General features: G+C 33.7%; 1 non-coding gene across 1 annotated transcript; it reads right to left on the bottom strand.

Moving 5' to 3' along the window:
- Nucleotides 1-247: 247 nt before the first annotated feature.
- LOC123390468 lies at nucleotides 248-354 on the bottom strand. The gene has a single exon (XR_006605057.1). It is a non-coding gene; the product is annotated as a U6 spliceosomal RNA (small nuclear RNA).
- Between the last annotated feature and the right edge of the window lie 14,900 nt (nucleotides 355-15,254).

The following is a 15,254-nucleotide window of genomic DNA, read 5'->3' as shown; positions in this document are numbered from 1 at the left end:
ATATTTATTGGTGTGACATATTGGTTTCAGTTATTACATTAGTCTGATATAGCTATTATATGCACTTCATTACATTTGATAATTACTTATATAACAGGTTTCTTTGCTTTTTTATTCACTAAATTTGTTTTGATGCTTAGGTGAGTCTGAACTTTTGTTCTATTGGTTACCTTTGAATGACAACAGGTCTCTATTTTCTTTTTTAATCTTTTACTAGATTTTTTGTTGACTTATAATGGTATACTTTTTTTATAAGGAACACTTCATGGATTTGCATGTCATCCTTTTACATAGACCATGCTAATCTTCCCTCTATCATTTCAATTTTAGCACATGTGCTGCTGAAGTAAGCACTATAATGGTATGCTTGAATGGTATATCTAATGCTAGTACCAATATCAGTAAACATATGTTAATTTTCCTTCCCCTACTTCCATTCCCCTATTTCACTTCTTTGTTGCAGGATACTATCAGACACAAATGACATTCATCACATAATGTATTTTATTCCACCCTCATCCATACATTCCTTTTAGTCTTCATTCAACCTAGAATTAAGTATATAAAATGTCTACTGTCACTCCTTTTGTTGTAATTGCCCCTATTGTCCTTTGGTTGGATGAAATTCATCTTCTAATCAATTCCTCAGAGAGGGATCATGGGCACATAACTCTTTGAGCTCTTGCATATTTTTTTGAGCTCTTGCATATTTAATCATTTCATGTAATCTTGATAGAAATAATTTTGCTGTTTATGAAATTCTTTGTTCACAATTACATTTGAGTACTCTGAAAATGTTGTTCTTCTTGATCTCCATAAATACATGTGATGGAGCACATCCAGCACCTGAGTGGAATGTGCCATTTATTTTTTCACTTACAGGAAAGTTGAATTAAGGATATCCTCTTGTATTTCTCCAAACAGCATGGGTATTTATAGTTTTATTTTTCTTTCTTTCTTTTTTTTGGAGGTGTGCGAAGGACATGTTGTAAGATTTATAATCATACCACCACCATTACCTCAGTCACATATTACCATTATAATAAAAAATATGTAAATGATATTATTTTGCTACCAAATATGGAGATAAATATAAAATTCCCAGGTCATTGTCAAATTAGCAGAGTATTTTGTATTTTGGCATGCCAGAGATAGTGACACCACTGTTTGTTTCTTTATGCTTATGCAGCAATAAGGGCAATGCATCCCATGTAGATGAGCTTAATAAATGCTTATTAACTGAATAAATCCCAGCTGTGGCTGCATAATTATTCAAAGGCATAATACTAGGGTTTATTCACATAAAACAATCCAGAACACCAGAAATGATGTTTGGAACATCTTCTTTTTCTTGACTTCATAATTTTAGATGTATGCCCCAAACCTAACAGTCACTGAGTAAAGGGAATCATAAAAGTCCAACGGCTGATTTTGTTCTCAGTTTGTGCTATATACACATAAAGTTCTTTATTACAGACTTTCAATAACCAATAAACTATTTGGAGGCAGCCTCCCTCAAGGTGGACTATTCCAAATCTCAAATATATGCAAGTAATGAAGGACCAGTCAGGCTTTAAAGTAAAGTAATAACTTCATCATTTTGCTTTTCAAAGCCTTGCTACTTGGTTAAGAATGATGTTCAGATGAACCACATCAACATCACTTAAGAATTTAGCAAAATCACAAAATTTCAAGTCACTTCCCAAACCTAAATTTGAATCTCCATTTTACTAAAACCTCAGGTAATTTATATGCTCAATAAAGTTTGAGAAGCACTGCGTTATATGCTGGGGGAAAAAAAAAGCAAATTAAAGATAAAGGGGTGCCTCAGTAGCCCAGTCAGTTGGGCATCCAACTTTTGGTTTTGGCTCAGGTCAAGATCTCAAGGTCCTAGGATAGAATTCCATGTCAGGATCCACGCTCAGCAGGGACTCTCCTAGAGATTCTCTCCCTTTGTCCCTTCCCCCACTTGCACTCTCTCTTTTCCTCTAAAAATAAAGAAATCTGTAAAAAAATATAAAGGAGGAAGAAATCAAGGCTGTTTACAACAGAGTTGAATCAAGTCATAGTATATTTAACCAACATCAAGTGAAAGGATGAAAGGGTTAAAGTAGAGCCCATTTAGACACTAACTGCAGACTCAAATGTCAAAGCAGCTAAGAGAAGAACAAGTTTTTGATATCTAGATATCTTTTTCCTAGCATCTATAATTAAACATTTGCTTGAGATTCTTAGGATCTATAGAAGACGTAAGATTTTCATTCTGCACCTACAAATAGCAACCTATAGGAACTTGAAAAAAAATTGGTCCCTGAGCATCAATTTTCTTCAGCATCAATGTGTGGTATACAATGGTTGACTATTATTAGTTTGACAATAATGTGAATTTTGTCCTTTACAAAAAAAAAAAAAAATCTACAAACTCGTATCATATTAGAAAAGATGAAGTTCTTCCTTTTTTCCCTTATTCCTTCTTTCAATGTCTAGGAAAGAAGTCTCAAGGGCAGTGAACATCTCATTTATTTTTTAATCTTTAGAATCAAGTATAATAATGGCTCATGGAGATTTCTCAAATGATGTTGGGTAATCAAATTGACATCAATCACTAATGTTAGAGAATTCAGGCATTTCTTAGTCAGTAGGTATCTGGTGGCCTCTTGTGATGATAACTTTTTTCCCAAGTGTTAATTCAATTCTGTATGTTTACTAAAAGTTTACAACAAGCTAAGATATGAAAGATACTGTTCTAGCTTAAGACTATAAACATAAAGGGCATCTGTGTGGCTCACTGGGTTAAAGCCTCTGCCTTTGGCTCAGGTCATGATCCCAGGGTCCTGGGATGGAGCCCTGCATCCGGGGAGCCTGATTCTTCCTCTTTCTCTGCCTACTTGTGATCTCTGTCAAATAAATAGATAAAATATTTAAAAAAAAAGACTATTAACACACAACCCAGGATATTAATTTTTGTTTTCTTTAGGGAATATTTCATTTTGTACAAATGTACAACAAATGTCTGCAATGGAAAATATTTACAAAAGATATGAATTTACTGTTATGTTACTTGCTTATATTTAGCCATAACTGCAAATACTGTTCCATAACTAAGTAATTTGCTAAAATTTAACTATGGTAAAAAATAAACATTAGTAAATAAAATCACTATATAAATATTTCAGATGCTGATTATTGACTTCCCTATAAATATTTGTTAGTACTGATTGTTTCTAAAATCTGGAGTAGATGTATGTAGAATATCATCTTTGGACCTATAGTCATACTTGAAGTGTTATATTGATATATGACTAAGAAGCAAAGTATTTTAACTTACATGTACATGCCTCTGTATTTATATTTCAGGATGATCTATAAAATGCCTAATTTTATTCAAGTATTGATACAGATACTAACACATTAAAATTTAATATAATCAGCTGTAAGGTAATCAAATGAAATAACTTAGAATCATAATTATCCTGTTGTGGTTGTAGGTTTGAGGTCCATCTGCTTCTTAATATCCTAAAAATGGGTAAAAATATGAAAGCACCTTTACTTGACATTAAAAATATCAGATTTCATTTTCAAAATAAAAAAAGGACACTCAGAATAAACAGTAAATCTGTTAGCTTTACTACTGGAAAAAAAAAAAGGTAAAGTACTAAAATAAACTTTTTCTCCAAGTTTATAATTCATACCAGTATGTCTAGTAGTAGCACTGAATTTTGATGGCCTCAAATAGATATAACTAGAAATTCTAATTAGCAAAAAAGAAGAAAATTTGGATGCTTCATTAATAATTAGAATGTACTCTTACAATATAACCAGAATCAGAGTTCAAAAATAATTCATATTTTAATTAACTTCTTAAATATTTGCATGCAAGTCCAGCACAACTTGATCTTCAAAGACATACTGCATCAGTATTCTCTAAATATTACTGTGGAGAGGTTTAATAAGTTTATGGTTATTATAAGGCTGGAAGTTATAGTTAATTACTTTTTCTCTCTTGCAACCTATTAATAGTCTTCATGAAAATAAATTAGTCATTTTCCATATGCATGCATTATCACCAAGCCCAGCGATTTACTGATTACAAGGACAGAACTGAAAGGATAAGAACTGAATCTCACATTAGAGATACAAACCTCTCCTACCTTCACTTCCCACCCCTTATGCCTGAATCTTATATACTAAGTTAAAAGTTAAAACTTTAAGGGATTTTTTGTTGTTTTGTTCCCATTCTGAATGCTCATAAATGGGGATATTAATAGTACCAGATTTAAAAATTACATTTGAGTAACACCTCTTTTAATATTTTGCTATAATTTATAAGCCATGGAAGAAAAATCTTCCTGATTTCACCAGGATTCAAATGCATTTCTCCTTGCCCTCAGGATTTCAACACAGCTGTTACACTAGGTGTTTCTTCTGATGGCTTTACTATTTCACTTTCTCTTGGCTAACTTAATGTTTGTGCATGCACTTGCTTATGTGTTTGTGCCTAAACAACAAAACAATCAAAGGATGAAGACCAAGATTCAGTTGCTCAAATTACTGCTCACCCTAAGTTAGAAAGTTATAGACAAGCTTTCCATATCCAAATGTGTTGTGGAGTTCCCACAGAGATGTAAAGAAAATGATGCACATTTGTAAAGGCAATGACGAGTCCTGATGCAGCTAGAGCAACAAAATCATTCTAATGAAAGACATGAAAAGAAACAGGAATACTTTTTTGTTGTTCTCCTATTTCAAAAAAAAAAATCATGCCTCCACAAAGAAAACAAAAACAGTAATTTGACAAGATACATGCACCCCTGTGTTTACTGCAGCATTATTTACAATAGCCAAGATATGGAAGCAACCTAAGAGCACATCAAGAGACAAATGATAAAGAAAATGTAGAATATTTCTCAGCCATTAAAAAAGAATGAGATCTAGCCATTTGTTACAGCATGAAGGACCTAGAGGATATCATGGTAAGTGAAACACAAATATATGATTTCACTTATATGTGAAATCTAAAAAACAAACAAATGATCAAACAGAAAATGGACTCTTAATTACAAGGAACAAACTGGCGGTTGCCAGAGAAGAGGTGGATAGGGGAATGGGTAAAATAGATAAAGGGGATTAAGAAGTAAAAACTCCCAGTTATAAACAAGTCACAAAGATGAAAAGTAAAGCATAGGGAATACAGTCAATAATATTGCAGTAATGTTACACAGTGACAAACGGGGACAATCCTTACTGTGTATAGAACTGTCAAAACAATACGTTGTACACCTGAAGTTCATATAATATTGTATGTTAATTACACTAAAGAAAGAATATGGCCAACCTGTGATAATAAAATGTAGCTCAAATTTTGATTCATTTTCTTATGCGTGGTTTGAAACAAGCTGTAGGAGAACTTGTAATCTCCTGCTTCAAGTTTATTGGAATGACCTTATGGTTAAATCTAGATCTTTGCTAAAGGAAAGTTATGTATTAAAAGACTATGAACCTAAATCTTATAATAAGACTGTCCTTTAAAAAAAAAAAGATTTTATTTATGTTTTTGAGAAAGAGAGTGCAAGTGAGTGGGCTGAAGGGCAGAGGCAGAGGACAGACTCTGCACTGAGCACAGAGCCTAACACGGGGCTTGATCTCACAACCTTAAGCTCATGACCTGAGCCTAAATCAAGATTTAGACACTTAAACAACTAAGCCACCCAGGTGCCCAACTGTCCTTTTGAAGGGTGACAATATAGCCTTGATTCTGTATGGCATAAAGCCTTCATTAAGTATACACACAGGAAGAACCTTGGATTCGTTAATAGTGAAAATGTATTAGAGAGATAGTACCTATAATAGACAAGTAGATCCTAAAGGTTGATAAAAATTTAGTGAGGCACCTGGGTGGCTCAGTGGGTTAAGCCTCTGCCTTTGGCTCAGTTCATGATCTCAGGGTCCTGGGATCAAGCCCTACATCAGGCTCTCTGCTCGGGAGGGGGAGCCTGCTTCCCCCTCTCTCTCTGTCTGCCTCTCTGCCTACTTGTAATCTCCCTCTCTCTGTCAAATAAATAAATAAATCTTTTTAAAAATGTTATTTATTTTATATAGTTACCTTTTTACTTTAACCAAATCAGCCCATATAACTTTTCAAGTTTATGAAGTGCAGCAACATTTATTCACACACATATGTGTGCCCACATACACACAAACACCTGCACACAAACTTTAGGCTGCACACAGGTTCCCGTTCTAGTCATTACCTAATTTTTTAGGAACCTTGGAAACACTGAGTTTAAGAGATTCTGTAATTCTTTTATAGATTTTCTCATTTATTCAAATAAAGTCTCAGTGATGAACTTATTTATGCACACAAGTTTCTCCCTTCTCTTCCTAGGTTAATGGAAATATGAAGTTCAATGTAATCTGCATATATATGACAAGTCAGCAATTTTTGTTATTCTCTTTTTTCATATCTATGCCATTGATTTATGTTTATACTACCTTCACAGACAAACTCCACTCAGTGACCAAAGATTGCATTTCCATTGGACATGCCATTAACAGCAGCCCATTTTATCCAAGTTAATATTTTCCCTGCGATTAGACATTAAAATTGTAGCATAGAGCATGGCCTTCTGAGCTCTAGGGTGACACCTGATTGTGGGATGTATTGAGTGATTTGTATGAAAACAATACCTGCAGAAATAAAGATGTAAATATGTTGTCTTTATAAAGCTATGGATGTTGACTGGGGGACGAAATGAAATCTATTCTTTCTCTTTATACTGTGACTATAAATTTCTTAACTTTAGAGTGGATAAAATATTATAAAATTTTCAAATTAAGATATACTATATAAATATTAAGATTCAAGGAGGTTTTTCTTCAATGAAGCACATAAACAAAGTTAGCAGATGGGGTGACAGCCTGGACTTTGATATTTACAACATCTACAACTGACAAGGGACTAGCATCAGGAATTTAGGAGGAACTTTTGCAAAACAACTAAGAAGACAGGAAAAACAACAGAAAATTAAGCAAAGAATATGAATATGCTGAGAAGTTAAGCTAGAAAATTCAGATTAAAACTAAACTAAAAACCATTAATAGAAATTCAGATTAATGCAATAATGAGGCAATATTTAAAATGATCTGGTTGGCAAAAGTAAAAGATAATACCAAAGTACTAGAGATCTGGGAAACTTCACTGGCTTATGGAAGAACTGAAAATTGGCTATATTCTAAAAAGAAAAATGTCAGAACTAGGTGCAGTTAGTTAGGGAGCATACATTAATATTCCAGAAATCCATTACTGGGCATTTGTCACCAGAGAATCTCTCACATTGGTGTATACAGGAAAATAAATACGCTCATTTCATGGTGGCACGAATTACATATAGAAAAATCTAGGTATCTATTTTTAGGGGGAAAAATAAGTAGGATTCTGTGGATATATTCTATGTAATACTATCTATGCAAGAGTTAAAAGCAACGTACAGCAACTAAAACGTATCTTAAACTTGTTAAATCTGTTCTTTACCATTAGAGTAGAAACCCTAATTTTGTTTGTTTTTTATTGCTCTTTTTATTTATTCATCTTCACCCTAAAGACACTGAACTGCTTTGATATATTTGACTGGTATTTTTTTTTCTATTTTTAATTTTTTATTTTTTATAAACATATATCCCCAGGGGTACAGGTCTGTGAATTACCAGGTTTACACACTTCACAGCACTCACCAAAGCACATACCCTCCCCAATGTCCATAATCCGCCCCCCCCCCGTTCTCCCAAACCCCCTCCCCACAGCAACCCTCAGTTTGTTTTGTGAGATTAAGAGTCACTTATGGTTTGTCTCCCTCCCAATGACTGGTATTTTTTTATAACTTTTTTTTCTTACTGTCTTTGTATTTGTCCTCATTTTTATGGTCCATCTCTTTAAATATGGCTAATCTTAATAAATTTCTTGTGTTTTAAATCATTAAAATAACTATTGTTAAATGTAGATTTATCAACATCATTTAATTTATACTTCCTATTTTACTTTTTTTTACATTTTTTCTAAACCTTTTCTATGCTTTTATCTTTTTCTCTGCAATTTTGAAGTGATTGATTATTTTACTTTTTCCTCTTCTAGCTTGAAAGTTACATGCCTTATTTCTATCAATTGTGTTGTTGAAATTTTAAAATGTATATTCAACCATGTTCAAATATAATTACTATCATTTCCCACTTCCTGAAAAATACAATAAACTCAAATGGCCCTGTGAACTATGCTTATTCTTAACCTGCGTTAAGTGCATCTCATTTATTATCTCAAAGTTAGTTATAATTATGATAGTGTTTTATAGTTGTTTATATTTAATCCATGTTTATAGTTCTTTCTTACCATTTAGCTTCCATCTCGGATTATTTTAGGTATCACTTTGCATTTTCCTCTTCCCTGAGGACATGCTGTACAATCAGTTTTTAGGTTGTTTTTGTTTGTTTGTTTGTTTAGTTTTCAGTTTGCACTTTACTCTTGACCATAAATAATACTTTCTTGCCTATGAAGGATAGATCTATAGTAATTTTTGATGTGAAAATGTTGGGGTTCGGGAGCAAGCAGTCAAGAAAGAATTCTTGAGATATCTTTAGTGCAAAACAGTGGCTTTATTAAAGCATGCGGACAGGACCTGTGGGAAGAAAGAGCTGAACTAGGGTTTTGAGGAGTGGCTGATTATATACTTTCAAGTTGGGAGGGTGTTAGGGATATTGTAAGTCTCTATGGAGTTTGGTAGCAAGGTTTCCAGGACCTTGAGGGGCTAGCTGTTTTTAGGAAAAGGACATTTACTACTGTCCAGTAAAACTTGTCATGGGAGCCTTCAGATGTATATCAGTGGCCCATGTGCTTGGAGGATGATTGCTAACATCTGTCTTGGGGGAAATTAAGATAAAGAAATTTTCCAAAACAACTTTTATATGTTAAAGGAGACTTACAGGATTCTAGAGGTTGGGCCAATGTAAAGCTAAGGTTGCCTTTTGCCCTTAGCAAAGTATTAATATCGAGGCAGATGAGTTGCTAGAGGAAGATCACTCCACCTGTCTGAAGGACTCATCAATGGGCTGTAAGTTCTAATGAAATTAAATTTTTTTCTAAATCTTTTGCCTTTGTTATCCACATCAATAAGTTTTTCTAAGTATTTTGAAGCTATTATTCCATTCACTTCTTTTACCTATTTATTGTTAAAATGTGTAATTTTTTCTTTCTCCCCATATAATTTCTTCTTTCCCTTTGATTATTTTTAAGATCTATTTTTGGTAAGTTTTTATTAAACTAAAGTGTCTTTATATTGTATCTAGCTTGATATGGACTAATTATACTATTATACTGTGTCTTTGTTGGGATAAACAGTGATATCAACATCTGAAAAATTTGGTTTTTGAACTCTTTTTAAAAAATGTTTTACTTAAATTCAATTTAGTTAACATATAGTGTATTATTAGTTTCAGGGACAGAATTTAATGATTCATCAATTGCATATAACACCTAGTGCTCATTACATCATGTACCCTCCTTAATGACCATCACCCTGTGACTCCATTCCCCAACCACCTCCCCCTCAGCAACACTCAGTATGGATCCTATATTTAAGTCTCTTCTACTTTGCCTCCTTCTCTATTTTTATCGATTTTATTTTTCCTTCCCTTCCCTTATGTTCATCTGTTTTCTAAATTCATAGAGGATAAAACCAATATGGTCATCTTAATACATTCAGAAGAAACATGTAAGTAAAATGCAGCACCTACTTATGATTTAAAAAACAAAAGAACATCTTCAACATGGTAAAGATCATTTCCGAAAAAAAATAAAAACAAAGAAACAAAAAACTAGAGTTAACATCATCCATAATGGTTAAAGAATACATGCTTTCCCTCTAATACTGAAAAAAGACAAAGATATTCACTTATAACTTCTATTTGGCATTATTCTTGAAACTGTAACAAGTCCAATAAGGCAACAGAATGGAATAAATAAATGAAAGGAAAAGACATGAACTTTACATATGTAAAAATTATGTATTTACATATAGACATTTTATTTTTAGGAAGAAAAAGGGAATGGAGATTATAAATGAAGGGTAGCTTAAGATAATATAAAAAATAGAGACTTGACATTCACCAAGAATTGTAGACAATAATTAATTCAATGATATAAGCTACCTATCAAGCATATGAAAAGCCTTAGCATCATTAGTTATGAAAGGAATACAGATTAAAATTACAGTTTGATACTCTTACAAACATACTATGATTTTTTTTAAAAAAGCTAAAATGACTGATACTATCAAATGCACAGGATAGAGGAGTAACTGGAACTCTCACACATTCTTGGTGGGGATGACATCATTATGAGCCTTTGGAAAACACTTACATGGCAAGGGTTATCTTTCTTATAAATCTACACATAAAACCCAGTAATTCCAACCAGGGTAAACAAAACAATAAAATGTTCTTTATCCTCACTAGCTAGAAACTAAAAACATCTCATGAATATACATGAATAGGTGAATATATAAACAAAAATAAATATGTGTGTGTATATGCTTGTATATAAGTAGTTTTAATGTTCCAGAGGACCTGGCTATAGCCAGGCCAATGATCTTATCCAGTCATAACTTCTTTCCTTGGCAACTTAATTAAACCCTGGTGCAGAGGCTCTTCATACATGAGACTGCTAGAATTTTTGGACACACAACTGATTTAACCACAACAATGAGAAAACATGATTTTTAGTAAACATTGACTATAAAAGAAAGTATCTACTAGCTTTGCTGAGTTAAAAAATAGTAACTCATTTGAATTCTATTTTTTCAATATTTTCATTTGGATTTTAATAGAGTCATAGTATTAAACTATTAATAGAAAATAGATATCAATAGATTATTAAAAATATACTGATGACAAAAAAGCTTTGTCATAAAAAGCTCCCCTATGAATAATTAATTTTATTATGGATAGAGTAATCATTTTATAGACTTTTAAATTAATGTGAGGTCAACTTAGACAATTATGAATCATAATTAACTACAACTGTAGTTACATTAATTAGCCTATATTTGTAGTTAATTAGCCTATGTGTAGTTACATTAATTAACCTATATATTTAGCCTATAGTTTCTTAATCTTTAAATTTAGTAAACTGAGCTAAACACTGCAGATTCATAACTACACTGAGAGCAGGCTTTTGCAACATAAATATTGAAGAGAAAATAAAAACAAATATATAATATTTGAAGAAATCCTCTATAACACAGAGTCAAACACTCTGCAGGATTCAGTGATTATTGTCATGTCTAGATTCAAAACTAAGCAACTGACAAGACATAGATAATATTCCACAAAGACACCCAAATATTTTTTAAATTGACAGGAAAAATAAGAGTACCTCAATTACTAAAATCAAACTAAAATCATATGGTATATGAATACAAGCATTTGAAAGAAGACTAAAACATGCATCTTTTTTAATACATAAAATGTATAAAATTTAAATAGAAGTGGGATTCAACATGATGAATTGATGGTAGAAAAAAAGATAAGACAGAGTATAAGGGGCAAGGGATTTAACAACCAGAACTTGAAGGTTTTCCTGAACTAGATACATGATAATTTTGAACCCCAGTTGTTATGCCTGTGGGAGGCACCTAACTATAAAATATTCTAAATGTGGTCAATAGAATGAGAGACTGAACTCATCCAACACATCTTCAGATAATTATTAGAAGACCAATGATCTTCAGAACCAGAACCAGGAGGTCAAAGTGGGATGAGGGACTTCATTTCACTGAAAGCATAACATCTAGAGACAGCTGCCTACAATAAAAGAAAAATGAGAACAGAGAATAGTGGCAACAGATTTAGAAAAACCGAGCTGTCCCCTGTTAGGAGTACTTACATGGCAAGGGTTATGTGAGATTATCTTATATAAGGGGCAGGGACATCAAGACCTAGCACAGAAATGGAGAAATACCTGCTCATCACCTCTAACATCACTTTACTTTGCCCCCACATGAGCTTGACTGCAACAATGAATAATGAACACTCAGGTATTAGTAAACTCTCCTTCTCCTTCTTGAATCGAAGTATTTTATAAATGTTTCATTATCCACATGGAGGATAAAGTATGAAAATATAAAAGGAAAAAAGTCTACAACTGCAAACATCAAATTGAGAGAACAACACTTTAAACACAGTGCCATGCAACCTTACTACCTGGAACTTTGGATATTTTCACATCCTCATCCTACCTCACACACTGTAGTCCGTTGCTTCATTCTGCTACTTACCATGGGTCCTCCTATTTTCAGAGTTTTCTACAACCACCTTCTCTGTCTGATAGAATTCTCAGGATTAGAACTCCTCAATTCCAATAGATGACTACCCGAAAATGTAATGAATTCACTATATTTGGGTTCAGACATAATCTCTGGTCATTAAATCATGGTTTGGGCTGCCATTTCTGTATTTTGCTCCAAATACCTAGTAATTGCCCTTTCCTTAAAATAGCTCTACCTTAAAAGAGGTCTTTCCTATTTTACAAGATTTAAATTATAAACTATTATTATAGATAATATTGATCATCCCAGTTATTATATAATATTTTCCTTAAAACTTCTAAAAATTGAGATATAACTGACATATATTAGTTTCAGTTGTACAACCTATGTACATGGTGTATTTGTATACACCATGAAATCATCACCACAGTAAGTCTGTTAGCACCTATCACTATAAGTCAGAATTTTTTTCTTATGATGAGAACTTTTAAGATTTACTTTCTTAGAAACTTTCAAATATATAATATTATTTGACCATAGTCATCATGCTGTTCATTACATCCTCATGACTATTTACTTTATAACTGGAAGTTTGCACCTCTTGACCTCATGTACCCATTTTGTCCACCACACAACCCTTTTCCCTGTGGCAGCCAACAATCTGTCTTCTGTAACCATGACTTTTACTTTTTTTGTTTGTTCATTTTTGTTTGTTTTTAGATCCCATATATAAGTAAAATCATATAGTGTTTGTCTTTTTCTGTCTGACGTATTTCACCTAGCATAATGCCCTCAAAGTCCATCCATGTTGCTGAAAAATGAAAAGATTTCATTTATTTTATGGCTAAATAGTGTGTGTGTGTGTGTGTGTGTGTGTGTGTGTGTGTATCTCACATATTCTTTATCCATATACATCCATCAGTGAACACTTAAATTGTTTCTATATCTTGTCTATTACAAATAATGCTTCAGTGAACACATCTTTTTAAATTAGTGTTTTTATTTTCTTCAGATAAAATCCAGAAGTAGAATTGATGGATCATATAGTAGAGTTCTATTTTTAACTAAGAAACTTCCATACTGTTTTCTACCCACTGTGCATGAGGGTTCCCTGTTCTCCACCTTTGCCAATACTTGTTATTTCTAATCCTTTTGAGGATATCCATTCTAGTAGATGTTAGGTGATATCTCATTGTGGCTTTGATTTGCATCTCCTTGGTGATTAGCAATGTTGAGCATTGTATATGTGTATATCTGTATGTCTTCTTTGGAAAAATGCCTATCCTCTGTCCATTTTTTAATTGGATTTTTTTTTTTTTTGCTCTTGAGTTTAGTAAGTTCCATATATATCTTGAATATTAACCCCTTGTTGGGTATATAATTTGCAAGTATTTTTTTCTCATTTGGTAGGCTGCCTTTTCATTTTGTTGATGGTTTCCTTTGCTGTGCAGAAGCATTTTAGTTTGAGGTAGTCTCAGTTGTATACTTTTGCTTTTGTTGCTTCTGCTTTTGGAGTCAGATCCAAAAAAATTATCAACACCAATGTCAAGGAGCTACTGTCTATCTTTCCTTCTACAAGTTTTATGGTTTCAGGTCTTATGTTCAAGTCTTTAGTCCATTTTGAGTTAACTTTTTATTATTGTTATGAACAGTTAGCCAACATTTTGAGTTAATTTGTGTGTATGATTTAAGACATTGTTCTAGTCTCATTCTTTTGCATACTGCTGTCCAGTTTTTTCAGCATTATTTATTAAGGAGAATGTCCTTTCCCTTTTATATATTCTTGGCTCCTTTAGCATAAATTACAGACCACATATATATGGCTTATTTCTGGGCTCTCTATTCTGTTCCATTAATCTAGGTGTCTTTTTTTAATGCCAATACCATACAGTTTTTATTATTATAGTTTTGTAATATAGTTTGAAATCAGGGAGATATCCCTGTAGAACTGTAAATCATAACAATTACTCGCCTCTAGACCAGACAATCTGCAGGTGTCCTCTATGTGACTGGGGCTCTACATGAGTGTGTAACCTCTTTCCTGGGCATTGCTGATGAGCTTTAGTGAGCCCAAAGGGAAGTCCAAAGTTGGCACCCCACCCCTACCCCCCAGCCTACATTTCCTGAGAGAACTTTAGAAGCCTCTAGATGTGTAGCAAACTTGAAGCAACCCCTCAGGTCTTTTTCACAGGAAGAGTGGGATACATTTCAGTCTGCTATCTGAATTATTCAGTGCCCTGCAGGTGGTATGCTGACAAGGACTATCCTTGGATGTTTCAGTTCCTTAGGGCCCAGAAATGCAAGCATTGCCCCTTGCAATAAGAGTCAGGTGCAAAGGGACAACTCCTGTGTAGACCACATGTCCCCACCAACTTTAGCAAAGCAAAAAGAGAACAGCTTTAGTAAGGCAGTGGGGGAATCCTTTGGCTGCATGCACTGGCTGGCACTAGCAAGGAAGAGGATGAGTGCAAAAATGGCACCTGCTAGTACCTCTCTGTCCAGGAAAGTCCCAACAGTCCCCTGTCTTCTGCAAGATGCTTTACGATGAGTAAACAAGGGGTGCCTGGGTGGCTCAGTGGGGTAAAGCCTCTGCCTTCGGCTCAGGACATGATTCCAGGGTCCTGGGATCAAGCCCCGCATTGGGCTCTCTGCTCAGTGGGAAGCCTGCCTCCCCCCAGCCCCCACCGGCTTCTCTGCCTACTTGTGATCTCTGTCAAATAAATGGGTAAAATCTTAAAAAAAAAATAAATAAATAAACAAATCTCCTCAGAAAAGTGTAGGCACTTTTCAGACCACTGCTTTTGTGCAAGGTCCCAGGATGAGTCTGAATGAAAACCCTTTAAGAGCAGAAACTCAGTTCTCTACAGCCCTGTGAGTAAGCTTCATCAGTTTTGAAAGCCAGACATTTTGGGGGCTTGTGTCTTTGGGACAGGTCCCAGGGCT

This window comes from Mustela putorius, unplaced genomic scaffold, assembly GCF_011764305.1.
Source record: "Mustela putorius furo isolate JIRA1106 unplaced genomic scaffold, ASM1176430v1.1 tig00537350_pilon_pilon_pilon, whole genome shotgun sequence".
NCBI lineage: Eukaryota > Metazoa > Chordata > Mammalia > Carnivora > Mustelidae > Mustela > Mustela putorius.
Note: the sequence above shows the minus strand (reverse complement) of the source record. Positions and strands in the feature narration are given on the sequence as shown.